Source organism: Notamacropus eugenii, chromosome 2 (assembly GCF_028372415.1).
Source record: "Notamacropus eugenii isolate mMacEug1 chromosome 2, mMacEug1.pri_v2, whole genome shotgun sequence".
NCBI classification, from domain to species: Eukaryota; Metazoa; Chordata; class Mammalia; order Diprotodontia; family Macropodidae; genus Notamacropus; species Notamacropus eugenii.
Genome location: NC_092873.1, coordinates 135,667,403 through 135,690,455, shown reverse-complemented (window position 1 = coordinate 135,690,455; position 23,053 = coordinate 135,667,403). Strand labels below are relative to the sequence as shown.

General features: G+C 37.5%; 1 pseudogene; it reads right to left on the bottom strand.

The window, feature by feature from the left end:
• Window positions 1-9,867: 9,867 nt before the first annotated feature.
• LOC140523696 (ferritin heavy chain-like) lies at window positions 9,868-10,581 on the bottom strand (annotated as a pseudogene).
• Between the last annotated feature and the right edge of the window lie 12,472 nt (window positions 10,582-23,053).

The following is a 23,053-nucleotide window of genomic DNA, read 5'->3' as shown; positions in this document are numbered from 1 at the left end:
CTTAATTTCAACTTTTTTAATCTCTCCTTTGGTTTTCAGTATTTGTAATTTGGTATTTACTTGGGGATTTTCAATTTGTTCTTTTTCTAGCTTTTTCAACTGCAAGCCCAAGTCATTGATCTCCTCTTTCTCTATTTTATTTATGTAAGCATTCAAAGATATAAAACTTCCCCTAATAACTGCTTTTGCAGTATCCCAGAAGATTTGGTATGTTGTCTCACTATTGTCATTCTCTTGAATGAAATTGTTCATTGTTTCTATGATTTCTTCTTTAACCCAACCCTTCTTTAGAATTAGATTATTTAGTTTCCGATTGATTTTTGGTTTCTCTTTCCATGGCCTTTTATTACATGTAATTTTTAATGCATTATGATCTGAGAAGGATGCATTGATTATCTCTACCTTTCTGCACTGGATTGTGAGATTTTTATATCCTAGTACATGGTCAATTTTTGTAAACGTTCCATGTACCGCTGAGAAAAAGGTACATTCCTTTCTATTCCCATTTAATTTTCTCCAAAGATCTATCATATCTACCTTATCCAGAGTTTTATTTACCTCCTTAACCTCTTTCTTGGTTAATTTGAGGTTAGATTTATCGAGTTCAGAGAGGGGGAGGTTGAGGTCCCCCACTAGTATAGTTTTGCTGTCAATTTCTTCCTTCAACTCCCCCAACCTCTCCTCTAAGAATTTGGATGCTATACCACTTGGAGCATAAATGTTTAGTAATGATATTTCTTCATTGTCTATGGTGCCTTTTAGCAGGATATAGTTTCCATCCTTATCCCTTTTGATGAGATCTATTTCTGCTCTTGCTTTGTCTGAGATTAGGATTCTACTCCTGCCTTTCTTACAAGAGCTGAAGCACAATATATTCTGCTCCATCCTTTGACCTTTATCCTATGTGTATCCCCCCGTTTCAAATGTGTTTCTTGTAAGCAGCATATTGTTGGATTGTGGCTTTTAATCCATTCTGCTATCCGTCTCTGTTTTATGGGAGTGTTCATTCCATTCACATTCACAGTTATGATTACAATCTATGTATTTCCCTCCATCCTCTTTCCCAACATTTGTGCTTTTAGCTCTCCCATCTCCCTTCCCCTCCTCAATAGTATTCACTTTTCTCCCCCTCCTCCTGCAGCCTCCCCTCCTTCTTTTAGCCCCCCCTCCCTTTTACTCCCCTTTACTCTTATTGCTTCTTCCCTCCCTTTTAGCCTCCCTCCCCTTTCTTCCCCATTCCCCTCCTACTACCTTATAGAGCTAGTTAGGATTATCTACTTAAGATTATTGTTGCCTCCTTTAAACAAATCAGATGAGAGTACCTCTCAAACAATGCTCATCGCCCTCCCCTCCTTCCCTCTACTATAGTTTTGTACTTCTTCCTGTGATGTAATTTGCCATTTTCTGCTTCCTCCTTTTCACACCTCCTATTACAATCCCTTCTCATACTTAAATCATATTTTTGACATGACATCATTTACCCTATACCCGTTCCTTCTACGTATATCCCTTTTATCACAATAGCTGCACAGTTCTCAAGATTAACAAGTATCATCTTCCCTTATAGGGAGGTACACAGTTTGTCCTAATTGAGTAGCAAGTTTTTGTTTTTGTTTTTGTTTTTTCCCCCCTATTTACCTTTTTATGCTACTCTTGAGACCTGCATTTGAAAATCTAATTGTCTATTGATTTCTGGTGTTTTGGTCAGGAAGCTCTGGAAATCCCTTATTTCATTGAATGACTTTCTCCTTGCCTGAAATGTTATGCTGAACTTTGCTGGGTAGTTGATCCTTGGTTGAAGTCCCAACTCCTTTGCCTTATGGAATATTGAGTTCCAATTCTTTTGATCTTTTATTATAGAAGCTGCAAGGTCCTGTGTGATCCTGACTGTATGTCCTTGATATCTGAATTGTTTCTTTCTTGCTGCTTGTAGTATTTTCTCCTTCACTTGATAGCTCTGGAATTTGGCAACATATTTCTTGCCGTTTTGAGTTTGGAATCCCTTTCAGGAGGGGAACGGTGGATTCTTTCGATGACCATTTTGCCCTCGGAGTCTAGTACTTCTGGGCAGTTTTCCTTGATGATTTCCTGGAAGATATTGTCCAGACCCTTTTCTTCATCATGGGTTTCTGGCAGGCCAATAATTCTTAAATTTTCTCTCCTGGATCTATTTTCCAGTTCAGTTCTTTTTCCAATTACATATATTACATTTTCTTCTATCTTTTCATTCTTTGGATTTTGTTTGACTGATTTTTGTTGCCTCTTTGAGTCATTAGTTTCTACTTGCCCAATTCTAATCTTCATCGTATTGTTTTCTTCAGTTAACTTTTGCATCTCCTTTTCCATCTGACCAATTTTTCCCTTTAAGGAGCTATTTTCTCCATTTAATTTTTGTACTTCTTTTTCCATTCGACCAATTTTCCCACTTAAGTTTTATGTTTCCTTTTCCATTTGATCAATTTTCCCTGTTAGGTTTTGGGTTTCCTTTTCCGTTTGATTAACTCTTCCTTTTAGGGAATTATTTTTTCCAGTTAATTTTTGAACTTCCTTTTCCATTTGTTCAATTTTCCTTTTCAAAGTGATGTTCTCCTCAGTGAATTCTTTTTTTATAATTTTAAAATCATTGGCCAGTTTTTCTTCAGTTTCCTTCTTCAGCTGTTCCAGGTAAGCTAGTTGTGCTTGGGAGAAATTCATAGTCTCCTCTGAAATTTCAGATGGAAGTACAGTCTCAGCTCTGACCTCTTTGGTGTTTGTGTTTTGGTCCTTATCCCCATAGAAAGATTCTATGGTTTTTTCACTTTTCGTCTGCTTTTTCCGATTCATGATGTTGGCTGAGTGTTGTAGCTTCTGGTTCTTTAAGTCAGAAGTACAGAAGTTTGTGTTCAGCTGATGTGTGAAGAAGCTAAAAGCAGGTTTTTGTTTTTTGTTTCCCAGATCAACCCTGGGGTTAGCTTGTTAGGTGTGTGGGAGGAGTGGTCTGGTCACAGGAGATCTCCTCAGCTGACTTGAGGCAAAGGCAAGGTCAGGGGATGGTGATCCCAGCTTCCCTATTGTCTTCCCTTTTCCCCTGAAGGGCTGGGGCACGCCTAGATGCTAATGCGTGTTCCCGCCCCTCCTGGGGCTCCTCTCCTGGAGCTGAGGCTTGCCTGGGTCTCAGTGCGTATTTTCTCTGCCCTGGGTCCTCTGTCCTTCCGGATCGCCTCCGCCACCGTAGGAAGAATCCCCCTTTGGTATTTTCCTAGCCTCTGGTGTTATGAGACTATTTTCCCCCTTCTGCTGTTCCTGCTGATCCAGGATTTTTCTGGGGAAATATTTTATGGTTCTTTCACGGTCATCAGTGGGTAGGAGAGAGCATTTACTGCTTACTCTGCCATCCTGGCTCCTGGAAGTTCAAGTAGGTGACTTACTGAAGTTTAGTCTTCAGGCTGAAGGTTTCAAGGGCTGCTGTGCTGATATCAGGCGCTCAGCAGCTCTCACCGGCTCGGTTTGGCTTGTCTCCTGCTCTGCTGGTTTTGCCCGCCACTCTCAGGGTTCTCAGGTCCCTTCTGCCCTGCTGCGCTGACCTCGCTGTGCTGTGTGCTGGGGGCTCACCCCCGCGGAACAGATCCTTCCCGTGGACCTTCCAGTCTAACCTGGGCTCCGAATCTGTCAAAGTCTGTCATCCACTGGATTTTGCACCTCCAAAGTTTGGTCAGATTCTCCTTTCAGAGGTATCCAGAGGAATTTGTCCAGGAGCTTAGGTGAGTCGTTGCTTTCACTCTGCCATCTTGGCTCCACCCCTCAATATTTTTAAAGGAAAGAATTAGCATAGTTCATGTGGCACAGAACTTTTCTGTATGTTCTTCTATCAGTGTGACATTAAAAGTGCTGTATATAATTTATTCATTAAGCAAAATAATCATTGAAAATTTTTGGTCAGAGAAGTGAGTGACGTGTTGATATCTAAAGAAAATAAAGATTATTCTGACAGTGGGTAGAAGGAAAAATTGGAATGAAAAGCAAATAAAGATCCTTTAAAAAAAAGGCTATTACCATTGCCTGCCTTCCTGTTAATAAACCTCTTACAATAGCACAAGTGGTGATGGTTAGAGTAAAATTTGAATAGGCGATAGGCTAAAGAAGTGTTGCGAAGGTAGAAATTTTTTTGAAAGTCTGAGTTAAATTCATTTTACATTTATAATATATACTTTTATACTACATTTGTCACACATATAACACATAACTATATTTATGTAATATATTTACATAATGTTTATTTTGATTTAAATTCAATATATTTAAATATACACTTTTCCAAATTCATTAATTTGTTTTCAGTATTCAACGTTCATTTCCACAAGTTTTAAATTTTCTGCACCTTCCCTCCCTCCTTTCCCAAGACAGCATGCAATCTTATAGTCTCTACACATGCATTGTGACTACAGACATTTACATACCAGCAATGCTGCATAGAAGAATCATAAAGAATGGGAGAAACCATGAGAAAAACAAAACACAACAAAAGAGAAATTGTCTGCTTCATTCTGTGATATGATTCCACAGTTCTTTCTCTGGATATGGATAGCATTTTGCATCCTGAGTGCTTTCGAAATGTGTTAAGTCCTTATTTTGCTGAGAAGGGCTAAGTCTGTCATGATCAGTTGTTGTATATTGTTGCTGTTACTGTATAATGTTCTCCTGGTTCTGCTCACTTCACTCAACAATCAGTTCATATAAGTCTTTCCAGGTTTTCCCAAAATCTACCTTGTGACCATTTTTTATAACATGGTAATATTCCATTATATTCGTTTATCACAACTTGTTCAGCCATGCCCCAATTGATGGGCATCCTCTTGGTTTTCAGTACTTGGCCAATACAAAAAGAGCTTCTATAAATATTTTTGCACATGAGTCCCTTTCCCATCTTTATGGTCTCTTCGGGATACAGCCTTAGAAGCGATATTGTTGGGTCAAAGAGTATGTACATTTTTTATAATCCTTTGGGCATAGTTTTGTAGCACCAATGCAATACTGACAGCACCTACTGTGACCATGAATATCCTGGTGCAATTCAGAATTGTAAAATACCATAGACCTTCCACACGAAAGTCAGAACCAAAACATTTATTCAGACCCAAATGCATCACAGCAATAAAAATCTATACAAAATAACAATGCAGAGAGTAACACCATCCCCAAGTCTCCCTGCTGCTAGACTTCCAACCAACCAGTTCCATTAAACAAATCACAAGCAGGCTCTCATAATCAAAATCACAATCAAAACCTTTCACTCAAGCTAGCCAGCAGATGCATCCTTCCTAGCTTTGACGGCTCTCAAGATTAAATTCCTCTCAGCTCTGTTCTAGAACCACTCTTCCTGCTCCACCCATTCAGCAAGCTCCTTCCACCACAGACCCCATGTGACTCAGACTTATATAACTCAGGCTTCCATGTGACCAAGGCAGTTTGCATGAGTCTGTCAATGAATATGAAAGATTTTTCTTTTTAATTATCAGTACAAGTTCCAAAATGCTCTCTAGAATAGTTGGATCAACTGACAGCTCCACCAACAATGAATTAGTGTTCCAATTTTCCCAGAACTTCTACAACATTTACCATGTACCTGTTCTGTCATGTTAGCTAATCTGATAGGTGAGATGTGGTACTTTAGAGTTGTTTTGATATGCATTTCTCTAATCAATAGAGATTTAGAGCATTTTTTCCTATGATTATAACTAGCTTTAATTTATTCCCCTGAAAACTGCCTCTTTATATCCTTTGACCATTTATCAATTGAGAAATGACTTACATTCTTGTAAAATTGACACAGTTCTCTATATATGTTTTATAAATGTGGTCTTTATGACAGACACTGGTTGCAGAAGTTCTTTCCCAGTTTTCTGTTTCCCTCCTCATTTTGGTTGCATTGGCTGTGTTTCTGCAAAATTTTTTAATTTAATGTAATCAGAATTATTCATTTCGCATTTCATGATGTTCTCTATCTCTTTTTCCATCACAAATCCCTCCATTCTCCATAAATCTTACAGATAAACTAATCCTTGGTTGCGGCATTTGTTTATAGTATCAGCCTTTATACCTAGGTCATAAATCTATTTGGATTTTTTTCTGGTATACTGTGTCACATATTGGTCTATGTCTAGTTTCTGCCACACTACTTTCTAGCTTTCCTAACAGTTTTTGTCAAACAGTGAGTTTTTATCCCAAAAGCTGGGGTCCTTAGGTTTATCAAACGGTAGATTTCTATAAACCTTGAATACTGTGTCTTCAGTACTTCACCTATTCCACTGGTCTACCCCTCTATTTCTTAATTAGTACCATGAGGTTTTGATTATAGCTGCTTTATAATACAATTTAAAATTTGGTATGGCTAGGCCAACTTCCCTAGCATTTTTTCCTTAATTCCTTTGATATTCTGGAATTTTGACTCTTTCAGATGAATTTTGATATTATTTTTTCTACCTCTATAAAAAACTTTTGATAGCTTGATTAGCACGGTAATGAATAAATAAATTAATTTGTGTAGAACCATCCTTTTATTATATTAGCTTGGCCTAACAATGAGAAACTGTTGGGGGTTTTTTCCAGTTATTTAGATGAGACTTTATTTTTGTTAGAAGTGTTTTGTGATTGTATTCATATAGTCCCTGTGTTTGTTTTGGAAGGTAGACTCCCAAACATTTTATAATGTCTGCAACAAATTTAAAAGGAATTTCTTGTTCTGTCTCTTGCTGTTGAGCTCAATAATTTGTAGAAATGCAGCAGGTTGATTTTTTATCTTGAAACTTTGCTAAAGTTGCTTATTATTTCAAGTAATTTTTTAATTGATTCTCTTGGATTCCCTAAATATATCATCATATCATTTGCAAAGAGTGATAACTTAGTTTCTTCTTTGTCTGTTCTAATTCCTTCAATTTCTTTTTATTCTCTTATTTCTAATGCTAACATTTCTAGCATCATATAGAATAACAATGATGATATGGACATTCTTGTTTCACCTATGATCTTATTGGAAATGCATCCAACTTATCCCTGTCACATGTAATGCTTGCTTATGGTTTTAGGGTAGATACTACTTATTATTTTAAGGAAATCTCTGCTTATTATTAAATTCCCCAGTTTTCAATAGAAGCGCATGTTTTATTTTGTCTAAACATTGTTCTGCATCTATTGAAATAATCATATGATCTATGTTACTTTTGTTGTTCATATGATCAAATATTCTGATAGTTTTTCTAATATTGAATGAATATTGAAAGAATCTGCATTCCTGGTATAAATCCTAGCTAATAAAAGTGTATTACTCTTGTGATAAGTTGCAATAGTCTTTTTATTAATATCTCATTTAAATGTTTGTATTTATACTCATTAGGGATATTGGTCTATAATTTTCTTTCTCTGTTTTGTCTCTTCCTGGCTTAGATAACAACACCATATTTGCATCATAAAAAAAAAATTGGTAGAACGCCTTCCTTTATGTTGCCAAGTGATCTATTTAGCATTGGAATTATTTTTTTTAATGTTTGATAGAATTCACTTGTAAATCCATCTGGCTCTCAAGATTTCTTCCTCAGGAATTCATTCATGACTTCCTCAATTTCTTTTTCTGAAATGGGATTATTTAAGTATTTAACTCCCTCTTTTGCTAGTCTGGGAAGTTTATATTTTTGTAAACATTCATCCATGTCACTAAAATTGCCAAATTCATGGTCATGCAAATGGTCAAAAAATTGGTAATTAATGATTTAATTTCCACTTCATTAGTGGTGAATCCACCCTTTTCCTTTTTGTTACTGGCATTTTGATTTCTTCTTTGTCTTTCTGAATCAAATTAGCCAAAGGTTTATCCATTTTATTTTTTTATAATACCAGGTCTTAGTTTTACTTATTAGTTCAATAATTTACTTAACTTCAATGCTATTAATCTCTCCTTTGATTTTCAGTATTTCTAATTTGGTACATAATTGGAGATTTACAGTTTGTTGTTTTTCTAGTTTGTCTTTTTCATGCTCAATTTATTCATCTCCTCATTCTCTATTTTATTCATGTAAGCATTCAGAAATATAAAACTTCCCATAAGAATTGCTTCTACTGGATCCCATAAGGTTTGGTATATTGTCCCATTATTGTAATTCTCTCGAAAGAAATTGCTGGTTGTTTCTATGATTGGTTGTTTTACCAACCAAGTCACCAAGTCAATATTCACAGCCCTGATGGTGACTATGGATATGCAGGAGTATTTCTGAATTACAAGTTATAACAGATTCCCTGTACAGAAAACAGGAAAATAATGTATTCAGATACCAGAAAACCAAGTCTATAAGAGCAACCAAGAAGTCATTAAACATTAGCACTGCAGGGGACAAAGACATCACCAAATTTCTCCACACCCAGCTGGGGACTGCCATAAGCAAACACTCACTAACTCCCAGTTTGGCTCCACCCTTTCTCTTCCACCCATTCAGCAAGCTCCTCCCACCACATGTGAGTTAGGTTGCCATGTGATTTAAGTAGGTTACATGGACCTATTAATGAATGGGAAAGATCTTCCCATTTAAATTGCCATTACACTCAGCACCAAGATCTTTCATGTTCAGGTCAGCATAGGTCAGCAGGACAACTGGTGTTAACAGAATTGTAACAGGGAAAGTAGAAAAATCAGCATATAAAACAGTGTCTTAGAAAACTGTTGTAAAGAGAACTTTACAACAATACAACAGGGTTGACACAAAATAAGCACACAAAGACATATCTTAGCATGTGGCTTCAGTACAAACACTCTATCATTCTCCCCCTCAAATGAATGGGCCTAAAATCTTGGGGTAAGGGGCAAAGGTGTCTTCTATTTTGACTACTTCCTGCTGAAATGGGATGAAGAGCTGTCCCTTCCCTCAGAGGTCAGCTCTTAACATAGCATCAGGAGCTTAATGAAGGCCAGGTGCAGATATGACACATCACAGTCTTGGACAAGGGGTGATGCCATGGTTAGGCAATCAGGCATCTGCAGGTGGAGGGTACTTAGCCTGCAGGAAACAAATCCAGCAAACTAGTTTAACAGACAAAAAACCAAAAAGAAACAAGGACACACCAACCAGAAGCACAGTAGACAGGGTCAGCTGTGCTTCTAGAGAACATCAGGCTAATATCATAGCCATGTTCACAGTAGAATATATGAGTTCAAGGTACAATTTAGTCATTATATTTTCCTGAATGAACAACAGTTATGGTATTATCTTTCCCATGTGCTATAATTTCCGCAGTCTTTGGAATATCTACTGGGTTCCGTTTTACCTTTACTTTAGCTTCCAATTTTATTCTATCAGTAGAACCCAGTGTTTCAGTTCCTGTGCTAATAATTTCAGAAGGAGGGTCAATTTTCTAAATGGGTATTATTTCACAAGGAAAAATGCATACTTGAACCATTCTATCATTTTGACAAAACTGAATGGGTTCTTCACTTAAATTGTGGAATGACACAATATGATCTTCTTGGTAATTAGAATTGATTGCTCCAGTGAATTTATTCCAAGAACTGCTATTCCTGATTTAGGCGATTTCCATCCAAAATGATTTTTAAGGATTCTCATATATATTCCAGCAGAAAGTTTTCTTATTTCCTGTCTATCCAACCAATATTCCTCTAAAGAATTTAAATCCTATCCTGCTGAACCAAATGTCCCTGAATACAGTGCTGGGACATTTGTCCTTGCAGTCCAAGAGCTAAATTTGGAATCTTATGTGTTTGGTGTTTTCTAATTTGAGTATTTGGGGTAATCATTCTGGGTAGAGGTGTACTTCCTCCCCATGGTCTATTATTTAAATTATGTAAAGTAATGAACCAATTATCTTTTTTTTTCATTAGTACCAAATCACTTTATTGGGATGTCAGTGGTGGTGGATTTTTGGTATAGATTATGAAAAGGTCAGATAACCAAAATATGCATGCAATGAAAGACAGGAGGAGTCATGCCTATAGTTCCCAGGTGTGGGGGAAGCCAGGTGTGGCTTAGCTCTCGTTGTCACTGACTCTAAAGGTGTGCTTGTCAAAAAGATATTCTGCCATCCCAGAATATGGGGTCCCCATTTTGGGCAGGTTGGTTACGTTATCACCCAGTTGTTTGATGGACTTTACCTGTTCATCCAGGTAGTGGGTTTCGATGAAATCACATAAATGGGGGTCATTCTTGTCAGTTGCCAGCTTGTGCAATTCCAGTAACGACTAATTGACATTTTTTTCCAAGTGCAGAGCACACTCCATTGCATTCAGCCCACTCTCCCGATCATCTCGGTCAGGTTTCTTGATGTCCTGCAGGAAGATGTGGCCGCCGCGCTGGTTCTGGAGTTTCATCAGCTTCTCAGCATGCTCCCTCTCCTCGTGGGACTGGTGGAGGAAGTACTTGGCAAAGTTCTTCAGCTCTACATCATCTCGGTCAAAGTAGTAAGACTTGGACAGGTAGACGTAGGAGGCGTAGAGCAGCAGGTTGATCTGGCGGTTGATGGTGGCCTCTGAGTCCTGATGGCAGTTCTGCCGCACCTGAGAGGGGTACGAGGTGGTCATGGCGGCTGCGGAGGCTGCGCAGCAGCTGCGGCTGAGCCTGGAGGGGCGGCAGAAGCAGCGGAGGAGATGGAGCCTGGAGGAGGCTGAGCTGGCAGCTGGTGCGCGAAAGGGAGAATGGACAAAGTGTTAGTTAGTGGAGGTGAAGGTGGACAGGTGGCTAAGGGAGGCTCTTGCCGGGAATCGAGCTGTGGGTTCCGTTCAAGCACTGTTGAAGCAGGAAACCACAGCGACTTCCCTTCCCTGCGCTTCTGGCTCAATTATCTTTCCAATGTTGATAGGAATTATTAGAACTTGACTTCCTTAGCTGTTCTTTCAATATTCCATTCGCTGATTCAATTAACCCAGAAGCTTGTGGATAATATGGAATATGATATATCCATTCCATATTATTTAATACACAATATCTCTTCATTTCATTACCTTTGAAATGTGACTCCTTGTCACTTTGAATCTCCATTGGGGTTCCCTAATATAGACTTATGATATCTAGAGTTTTACCTGTATTTTTCTGGGTCATATTCTTATAGGGACAAGCCTCTACTACACTTGAATAGGTGTCACCACAAATACATATAAATTTGAATCCTTTATCTTGGGGTAGGAGTACAATATAATCTATTTGCCAAATTTGGGATGAGGCTTTTCTCCTTACTATCTCTCCAGTTACTACCCAAGGAACAATTCATTCCTTTTCCAATTGACATATGTAATATTCCTCTACTACTTGCTTTAATAATGAATGAGAGATAATAATACATAGGTCTTGTGCTCACAGGTTTGTGGCCTGGATCCCTGAACAGCCAGAGATTTGATAGACCATTTTTCCTAATACAGGATCCTCAGCTGGTGTCAGATTAAGGACAATATGTTGAGTAAGAATTTTTTGCTAGGTAATCAGCATGTGCATTGTTCTCACATTCTGGCATGGTGAGGGCCACATGAGCATCTACATGAAAAACTGACAAATTAGGAACCAAAGACATGTCCCATATATCTGCTCTAATTTTTTGCCCCTGACTTGTTTGCCATGGATTTCTCAATTTTGATTTTTTTTGCATGGACATCCATTTCTTTTTTTTTTAATAATTTTATTTGTTTTTAGTTTTCTACAATTACTTGAATATATCTTAGATTTTCCCCTCCCTTCCCTTCCTTCCCCCCTCCTTCCCCACTCTCTCCCTGAGATGGCAGGCAATCTTATATGTGTTATGCACATACATTCTTATTAAATACATTTTTACCTTAGTCATGTTGAATAGAAAAATCAAAATGAATGGGAGAAACTATAAAACAAAACATAACATTACACAAGAGAAAATGGTCTGCTTCATTCTGCAATACAATTCCATAGTTCTTTCGCTAGACGTAGGATGCATTTTGCCTTAAGAGTCCATTGGGAAGGTTTTAGGTGTTTGCATTGCTGTGAACGAATAAGTCTACCAGAAAAATTCTTTGCAAACTGGGGTTGTTGTTGTCTGCAAAGTTCTCCTTGTTCTGCTCCTTTCACTCAGCATCTGTTCATATAAGTCCTTCCAAGTGTCTCTGAAGTCTCCTCTTTATCATTTCTTATAGCACAATAGTATTACATTACATTCATATACCACAACTTGTTCAGCCATTCCTCAACTGATGGGCATCCCCCTGATTTCCAGTTTTTGTATGGGCATCCATTTCTATGGGAATTGCCATGGGAAACTACTAAGGGGGTAACATAATATGCATATGTGTTTCTGATCATTATGACAGTCTTCATTGCTAATCCCCTTTAATTTTCTCAGACACTCCCTAAGTGAATAGTAGGATCTATTTCCGCTAGTGTAAATAGAGTCAGTAGGATACTGCCTGCTACATCTATCTACTGCCAAAGCTAACAGATTGCTCATTGTGTTACCTCTTTGCATAATCTCTAAGAGCTTACTATACAAAAGGATTCTTCCTAATACCTATAAATTTCAAGCAATCTACACCTTCTATCGATACTCCTCTAGCCCCTTCATCACTGATTCTCACCTTCCCACGTATTAACAATTCTCCCAATATTTGGGTGAACTGACTCAAAATCTCTCTAGCCTTCTGCTGAGTAAAATCCTCAATTATCTTCCTATGCATTGTGTTTCTCCCCCCATTGTCCTGTTTCTGCTGTGGGATTGGGCATACTTCTGCCTGAGGAGCATCTCCTTCTATCATTGTTTCATTTTCTTGCACCTCCTTCCTTACATTTTCCTCACACACATTCTCCTGGCTCTCGCTATCATGGCAACTAGGCTGTATCTATACAAAAGTTGTATGTACATTTATTTTGCCAGCCTTGGGGTTCTTCTTCTGCACTAAGTGAACAGAATTGTCTTCCACCTGAGGATCCCTAGTTTGCTCTTCTAAAGGAGAGCTGAAATGCTAAGAATTCCCATGCAAACTAGCTAACTCTTTTTCTATCTGATATTTTTTTATTCAGCACCTTTTCTCTGTTTTTACACATAATGTGGTAACCTGTTAATAAAATTCAGCCTATTCTTCAGACCCCTGTCAATTCTTTCCCTGGTTGTATTCAGATTCCTTGCAAACGTATTTCCAAATCTCTGGGTTACCCCTCCTGCAACCTCAGTTCCTAGTTTCACAGGATCCTGTGCTTTCAGCTCATCCTCTTACTAGGGTGGAATAAGGGAAACCCTCCCATGTTGATATATCCATCTCTTCATCTAAAACCTGTTTGCTTCCAAATAGATTTTATACCTTACCATCCTGTCTATGACACCAAATGTAACACTATGGCAATATTCACAGCAATGAGGGCAACCATGAATATGCAGGCCTAGTTCTGAATACCACACGATTTCAGACTTCCCATATAGGAGGAAGAAGAAAAAATATTTATTCAGACACCAGAAAACCAAATCCATCATAGTAACCAAGAAGTCAATATATATTAGCACTGCAGGGGACAAAACCATTCCCAAGCCTCCCAAGACTGCTTCCCCACATTCTGGGGCCTTCCCATAGACAAACACTCATGAGTTTAGCTGAGTCTACTTGCTGCTGTCTTCTCCTCCCTCATCTCCAACTGCTTTCACCAACTTCCTCCCAGGTTTACTCCATTCTTCCTTTTCCACCAGTTCAGCAAGTTCCTCCCACCACATTTGACTCAGGTTTCCATGTGATATAAGCAGGTTACAAAGGCCTATTAATGAATGTGAAAGATTTTCCAATTTAAATTATCATTATACTCTCTCACTCTTTAGGTTCAGCTTACTTAGTTTGTAATTGATTTTAACCTATCTTTTTATGATTCTTTATTACAAAAAAAAAATTATCACGTCATGATACAAAAAGGGCACGTTTAATATTTCTCCCTTTCCACAATGGATTATGAGAATTTTATGCTCTAGTGAGTGGTCAATTTTTGTGTATGTATCATGTATTGCTGAGAAAAAGTATATTCCTTTCTATCCCCATTTAATTTGCCCAGATTTGCCATATCTAACTTTTCTAAAATTCTACGTGTCTCCTTTACTCCTTTCTTGTTTATTCTGAGCTTAGATTTACCAAGTTCAGTGAAGGGGAAGTTGAGGTCCCCCCACTACTGTAGTTTTTTCTGAATATTTCTTCCTGCAATTTTCTTAGCTTCTCCTTTTAGAATTTGAATGCTATACCACTTAGTGCATATATGTTTAGTAATTGTGTTAATTCATTATCTTTGGTGCCTTTGTGCAGGATATAGTTTCTTCCTTATCCCTTTGGATTAGGTGCAATGTTGCTCTTGCTTTATTTGAGACTAGGATTGCTATCTTTTTTTTTTTTTTTTTTTTTTTTACTTCAGCTGAAGTGTAATATACTCTACTGCAGTCTTTTACCTTTACCCTATGGGCATGCCCCTGTTTCAAATGTGTTTCTTTGAAACAACCTATTGTAGGATTATGGTTTATAATCCATTCTGCTATCGATATCCCTTTTATGAGAGAAGTCATCTCATTCCCATTCACAGTTATCACTACTATCTGTGTCTTTCTCTCCTTCCTATTTGCCACTACCCTGATTATCTTTTAATTTCTCCTTTCTCCCTTCCTTTCCTCAAAAGAGGTTTGCTTTTCACCACTGCCTCCCTCAAATTTCTCTCCCTCCTTTACTCCTCCCTCACTTTTCTTTACTTTTACCCTTGCTATTTCTTCCCTCCTTTCTGACCACCCCTCCTGCTTTCCTTTCCCTTCTTCCTGCTGCCTGTAGGCCAAGGTATATTTCTATACTTTACAGAGTATATTCTTTCTACCTTGAACCAAATTCAATGAAAGTAGAGGTCAAGCAATGCTCATTCCCCACTCTTCTTTCCCTCTACTACAATTTGTTTTTGTGTCTCTTCATGTTATGCTATTTACTCTTTTCTGCATCCTCCTTTCTTCTTGTCCCATTACAATCCCTTCACACCTTTTAATTATGTTTTCCATCTCATCACTGTTAATTTATACCCACTCCTTCTATCTATACATTTTTAAATGCCATGTTAAATATACCATTCTCAAGATTAGCAAGTTTCATCCTCCCATACTGAAAAATAAACGGTTTGTCTTTATTGAATAACAAGGTGATTTTCCCCTATGTAACATTTTATGTCTCTCTTGAGTCTTGTATTTAAAGATCAAATTTTCCATTGAGTTCTGGCCTTTTAATCAAGAAAGTACAGAAGTCCCTTATTTTATTGAATATTCATCTCCTTGCCTGAATGTTGTGCTCAGTTTTACTGGGTTGTTGATCCTTGGTTGTAGTACAAGCTCCTTTACCTGACAGAATATCATATTCCAGTCCCTTTGATCATTAAACATAGAGGCTGCAAAGTCCTGTGTGATTCTGACTGAAGTTCCATGATATTTGAATTGTTTCTTCCTGGCCATTTACAATACTTTCTTCTTGACCAGCTCATTCTGGAATTTGCCTATACTATTCCTCAGAGTTTCCCATTTGGGATTTGTTTAAGGAAGTGATTGATAAATTCTTTCAATGATCATTTTACCCTCTGATTCTCGGACCTCGAGGACATTTTCCTTGATGATTTCTTGCAAGATATTGCCTTGGTTCTTTTTTTTTTCATCATTGTTGGTAGACTAGTATTTCTTAGATTATCTATCTTGGATCTATTTTCCATGTCAGTTTTTTTCCAATGAGATCTTTCACATTTTATTCTATTTTTTCATTTTTTATATTTTGTTTGACTGATTCTTGATGCCTCATAGAGCCATTAGCTTCCACTCGTCTAATTCTAATTTTTAGCAAATTGTTTTCATTGGTTAGCTTTTGTACTTCCTTATCCATTTGACCAATTTTACTTTTTAAAGATTTGTTTTCCTCAGTGATTTTTTTTTCCATTTTCACATTTCTTTTTTTAAAACAAATCCTCCTTGAGTTCTTCCAAGAATACTTTTGGGTCTAAGACCAGTTCATATTCCCTTTTGAGCTTTCAGATGTAGGTACATTATCAGTGCTATCCTCTTCTGCATTTGTATTTTGATTTTTCTTGTCCCCTTTGTAAGATTCTATGCTCTTTGTTTTTCTGATTTCTTTTTTGCTCATGGTGACTTTTTCTTGGATGTTAAAGTAGATCTCTGTTTCTGCGAAACCAGGGCTCTGTCCCAAGCTTCTTGTGCTTGTGTCTATTGGCCTGGTTATTCACTTTCTATGTTGTGAGCTTTGCTTCTTTCAGCTAGAAGCTACATAATCCTGCAGCTTACCTGGTCCTGAACTGGAGCTAGCTGGTATGTTCCAAGGCCAAGGCCAGGTAAAATCCTTCTGAGTTTCTCCAGGGTTACACTGAAGCTTGCAGCTTGAGATGTAGGTGAAGGGTGGACTGATTACTGGAGGTCTCCTCCTTCCCTAGGGTTTTGTTTTTGGAGAATGAATCAGGAGAGACTGGAGGTAAGAGTTCTACTTAGAAGGTGATAACAATTGTTCAGTTATTTCAGTTATATCCACCTCTTTGTGATCCCATTTGGGGTTTTCTTGCAAAGATACTAGATTGGTTTTCAATTTCCATCTCTAGTTCGTTTTACAGAAAATGGACTGAAGCAAACAGGGTTAAATGATTTGTCCAGGGTCACACAGCTAGTTAAGTGTCAGAGGGCAGATTTTAAAGATGAGTCCTCCCAATTCCAAGCCTAGTGCTCTCTACCCAGAGACACTAACCTGCCCTCAGGTGACAACAATGGTCCACTAAAATTGATGAGATTCTGATAAAATGTTTATCAGTACAAAAAGGGAGATAGGTATGACTGAATGTGTAGTGCAGAAATGGCAAAATTCAAATACTAGTTATCACATGCTTTTCGTAATCATTGCATGGATCCAGGGAATCTACATGGTTCCCAGATCAACATGGTCATCATGATATCAATTTAAAATAGATGCTACAGAATAATCCTCCTCATGGTCACTCTCTGTTTACAAGGTCTCATGCAGAGAGTCCTTCAACTTGTTCTCCAGATACTATCTTTCAAGACAGTTCATTATACTTTGGGACAGCACTATGTTAAATATTTTTCAATTTTTTTCCTCTAAAATTCTAATCTAAATTTTCCTCTTTGAAAATTCCACCCATTTCCTCCAAATCTGTTTCGGGGATTGAACAGAACAAATTAAATCGTTCCTCCAGCCATTCAAATGTTTGAAGACAGCTGTCATTTTCCTCCTGAGTCTTCTCTTCTTCAGGCTAAACATAACCCGTTTTTGTAACCTTATTTCATATGATATGGTTTTGTAGTCTTGAATAGAACTAAATTCCTCTTCCTTCGCTCCTTCGTTCCTTCGTTCCTTCGTTCCTTCCTTCCTTCCTTCCTTCCTTCCTTCCTTCCTTCCTTCCTTCCTTCCTTCTCTCCTTTCCTTCTTTTTAAGCAGCCTAGATACCTAGAATAAAGCCTTGTTATGTTGCTCTTGCCATACATGGATTCAAATCCTTTCATTATTTTGGTGTCTTCCTTGGGACTGTCTGTGTTTTTTCAGTATTTTTGTTAATCTTTAGCATTGGATTTCCAAAAAGAAGAACCTAGAGTGATCAGCTTGATTTACTAAATGGTTGAAAGATTAGCAATGCGAAAGTTACCACTAATATTGTTATCAGCTGCCCTGAATGAATGTCTCTGTTAATACTAGAGAATCTCAGGAATAATCATTAGCCTTCTGACAACATCTAGTAATCTATATCAGTATTAGGCTCACTCCACTCTCCCAAAATTTTCAGACCAATTGGACATGTCTAATAAGGGGGGAGGGAATTTATTTTTCTTGCCTATGAATATCTATGATTTTCTTTGTTATTTGGCTTGTTCTTGTTTTGCTTCACCCAGTGGGGAGGAGGAAAAAGGGAGGTGAGAAGGAGAAAAAATGAATACTGGGAAATAATAATAATAGTAAAAGAAGAAGAGAAATCTCTCCTCACAGGTGGTAGCCCTATGCAATGTCCCTCCCAACCTTGTCTCAAAAAGAATTCCCACTGAACTTTATTGAACTGTTATAAAAGATGATTTTGATGGTGGTGGTCTTCATACTAGTTTCTGGTATTGAGGTACTCAGAATAACTCTGCCAACTTTTATTTCTCTCTTTTAGTGTCTCTGGGATCATGAGCATCAACCTTGTTATTACTATAGCCCTATGATATTATGATGCTTACTGTGAACTTCCAAGTCAATCCATGCATACATTACATTGGTAAGTTCCTTGAGGGTTGAGGCCCTATTTTATTCACCTTAACATCTCCCTTAGGGATTACTACAATATTTTGAAAATGTTAGGTTTTTAATTTAAAAAAGAAGTTTCAGGATGAAAATAGATAGTGTTCACCAGAATTGCTCTCCAGTATAATGGTTAAGCAGTGTAACTGGAGAAAGTAGACCTAGATTCAAATTCCTGATCTGCTATTTGCTACCTTTATGAGAATGGACAAGTCAATATGCTTTTGAGCTTTACTTTCCTAAGGGGCTGAGTTATCTTCCCTCTCTAAATCTATGATCCTATGAGACCCAGGTAGAGGTGCTTATCTGTAGCAGATTGATAATAAGAAATGAGTATCTAAAAAAACACACATAAAAAACTAGGCTCTGGCCTTCTTTTTTCTGAGTAGCATTTATAGCCCATGCCTACACACATTAGCCATTTAACCATTCTGACTAAAATAAATCTATTAGTAAATGGTTAATAAGTCATCAATTCAGTCAGACTAGGAATAATACATGTTTCTAGAAGCAGTAACCTAATATCTTGGCATTTTAATATGGAATGTTTTATTTATGATGTCATTTTTTCATAATAGAATTTCACTGTTGAAATGTGCAGTATGTGGTTCAATATATTTTCTAGACTGCCTTCTACCATATTTGCATTATCATGCTTACCTGAACTTATATAGTTAGTTATCCCTTGAATTGCCAAGCACTCTAACCTATTTAGATTCTCTATTTTCTTATAGGCATATTTCCGTGTATTCAAGGTCATTTTTGAATAAAGAGCATATGCAATGTAGCCTGAAGCATGAATATCATATTTTAAGGTCAGTAAAGGAAATTAATTGTAGTAGAATAAAGATTTCTAAAGTGTTACAGTTCTATAGGATAGTACTATATTTTCTTAAATATGTGTATGGTATGGCATACCCTTGTCAGTAATGTGAAAAAAAAAAACAAACAAATAAAAAAGAGTGAGACAACAGTATATACATCTGGGCTTATTTCCATTCATATACATATCTATCATTATTCTCTCTCTCTCTCTCTCTCTCTCTCTCTCTCTCTCTCTCTCTCTCTCTCTCTCTCTCTCTCTCATCTGTCTATCTTTCTATATATCTCCCTTGGTAGGAATTATGTAGAAGAAGCAGGTGGTGAAGTATATAGAGCCCTGGATCTAGAATGAGAAAGACCTTATTTTAATTTCCCTTCAGAAGCTTACTATCTGTGTGACCTTGGACAAGATATTTTAACCTCTGTCACTTTCCCTAACTGCACAATAAGGACAATAATAGTACACCACCCCCCTCTTATCCACATGTTTGTCATGAGGATAAAATTAAAAGAGATATTTATTAAGCACTTGACGCATAGTAGGCATTAGAAAATTGCCTGCTATCATCATCATCATCCCCCATCCCCCAGGTATTAATGTTAGGAGACACTTAACCCAATATAGATTTAAGCTGTTGATAAATTTAAGATAATAAGTGAAGAAAGTATTCATTTAATTGGGGAAGAACAGACTCATCATTATTTAGCTACTGTATAGCATTTTGTGCACAGTGGATAATAATTATATATTATTAAATGAGGACATTATATCTAGGACATTTTTCAAATACAAAAATGCATTTAGAACTGAGTTTAGCCCAAATCCAACAGCAATCAGTAATAGAAATATGGTTAAGTAGACAGACTGAAAAAGTTGATGAGATTTTAGAGACTATAGCTACGAAATGAGCTAATTAAGAAACGGGTTATTCATTCAGTGTTGGTGTGATGTGACACTAAACTGAAACACAATAAATGTAAGAAAAATGTGACAGGTTTGGAAGCTTTCCTAATAATCTAAATGACTTTATGTTGCCTGTCTTTTCCTTTCCCTTTCTCCTTCCACTTCTCTTCTCTTTGCCTATTTCTTCTTTCATTCTTCTTTCCTTCCTTCTCTTGGTCCTCCCTCCCCCCCGCCCCCCATTCAACTTTTCTAGACCTAAGGTTTCATTTGTGTCTTTGTGACTTCCTTGGTTCTCTGAAATGATCTGTATTATCCATGAGCATAAGCACTATTTAAAACCAGGTCTTGATGATTCTAAGAACAACCCTCATCATCCTGGATCTCTGAAGCAGAAAAGGACCAATTATTAAATATTGTCTTGAAATGCCAGCTGACAATTGCACAATCCAAAGCAGATGATATAGTAACTCAGTATTATCAAAACAGAATTTATTATCTCTTTCTATCCATTTCTCCCCTTTCCTATACAGCTGGCATCCAAAATTTCCTATATCTGTTGTGAGGAAAACTACTCTTCCTTAGGCAACTGTGGCACAATGGTTAGGAGGCAAGACTTGAAGTAATTAGTGTGTATATATATGTATATATGTGTGTGTATGTATGTATATATGTATGTGTATGTATATATGTGTTCAAAATTCAATCTTTCATCACCTTTTGTCTGGTCTATTGCTGGAAGTCTTTAATTACTTCAAAGCATCCTATAAAGAGCTACTAAAGTAATTTTCTTAGAGCGTTGGTCTGAATCTACTCAATTCCTCTACTCATTAAACTCCAAAGGTTATAGACTCCTTAGTGTGCCATTTAAAGCATTTTCCAATGTGATTCTTTCCTCTTTTTCAACCTTTATTTGCATCTTTTCCAGATCGAGAGTCAGAAATATCTGAGTTTATTTCTGGTCTCAGACATGTAGTAACTGTGTGACCCTGTTCAAGTCATTTAAACTCAATTTTTCTCAGTTTCCTCATCTCTAAAATGGAGATAATAATAAGAAAGACTTCTCTTTCCTGATTACCTTTTCATGCTTCTCTTGATTCTTGTGTTTGAAAGTCAAATTTTCTATTCAATTCTGGTCTTTTCTTCATGAATGCTTGAAAGTCCTCTACATCATTGAATGACCATTTATTCCCTTGAAGTATTATACTCAGTTTTGTTGGATAACCTGATTCTTAGTTTTAATGCCAGTTCCTTTGACTTCTGGAATATCTTATTCCAAGCACTTCAGTTCCGTAATGTAGAAGGTGCCAGATCCTGTGTTATCCTGATTATATTTCCCCAATACTCGAATTGTTTCTGTCTAGCTGCTTGCAATATTTCCTCCTTGACCTGGGATCTCTGAAATTTGGCTACAGTATTCCTAGGAGTTTTTCTTTTCGAGTCTCTTTCATGAGGTTATTGGTGGGTTATTTCAATATTTATTTGCCCTCTGGTTCTAGAATATCAGAACAGCTTTCCTTGATAATTTCATGAAAGATAATGTCTAAGCTCTTTTCTTTTTTTTACCATGGATTTCAGGTAGTCCCATAATTTTTAAATTGCCTATCATGAATCTATTTTCTAGGTCAGTTTTTTTTCCAATGAGATATTTCACATTATCTTCTATATTTTTAATCTTTTGGTGTTGATTTTTTTTTAATTTCTTGATTTATCTCGTAGTCATTACCTTCCCTGAACTCTGCTCTCCCTTTTAAAGAACTATTTTGTTCAGTGAGCTTTTGAACCTTCTTTTCCATTTGGCTAATTCTGCTTTTTAAAGCGTCCTTCTTCTTATTGGCTTTTTGGACCTCTTTTTCTAATTGTTAGCCCATTATTAAAGGTGTTATTTTCCTCAGTAATTTTTTGGTTCTACTTTAGCACACTGCTGATACACTTTTCAAACTCTTCTATGGCCCGAGCCCATTTCATATTCATTTTAGAAGCACTGGAGGCAAAGGCCTTACCTTCCTCTGATAGTATGGCTTGTTCTTTCTCATCTGAAATGATGGAAGGAGACACCTGTTCACCAAGAAAGTAACCTTCTTTGCCCTTTTTTGGACATTTTCCCAGCCAGTTACTCGACTTCTGAATCCTTTGTCAAGAGGAGTGTCCTAGTACTCCTCCTCCCCCCAGGGCCATGCTCAAGGCTGAGGTTCAGATCAGCTGCTCAGTTCCCACAGAGGCCTTAAAGTGAGCTGCCTGGACAATGGACCTAGGCTGCTTCCATTGCCACAGTAGCTGCCTGCTGCCTGTTGCCTGCTGCTGCTGCTACTGCCTTTGCCAATGTCTGGGGCCAATAAAGGGCTGACCCCATTCCTCTCATCCACCTGGAAAAGCCCTCCTACACTGACCTTTAGTGCTTTCTTATTATTGGTGGTTTGAAGGATCTGGGACCCTCCCTACTGGGAATTCTGCCTGAGAGGTCTGTTCAGTTCCTGTTCCTCCCAGTGCTGTGTAGCCAGGGCTGGGCTCTACTCTGCTTAGCATGCCATGAGATAGTCCTTTCCTGTTGACCTTTCAGGTTACCTTTGGCCAGAAACCTCTTTCACTCTGTTGCTGTGTGGCTTCTGCTGCTCTAGAATTTGTTGAGAGTCATCTTATGCAGGTGTTTTGTGGGCTGTGAGGAACGCGCTAAAATATATACGTCTTTCCACCCTGCCATCTTGGCTCCACTCCCCATGAATGTTTTTACATAAAAAATAGGGAGTTTTCAATGCCTTTTTATAAACTTTAAGCAAAATCTTACCAAATGTTAAGTAATTCAGATTAAGGCATTTAATAAAATGGTATGTACAAACACACTTAATGTGTTTCCAGTTTTCCTACAGCCATTTTGCCATTGATATAGAGTTGCAATGCAAATCACAGTGAAAAATCATAAGCTTTCTGATCTCAGATTCAGGATCTCTTCCAATATTTGATGTCATCAGTCAAGAATTCTTGTCAATTCCACATCTTCCTCACAAGATATTTTGGCATAATTGATAGAGAACCAGACTCAAAGCCAAGAAGACCTAGCTCCATATCCC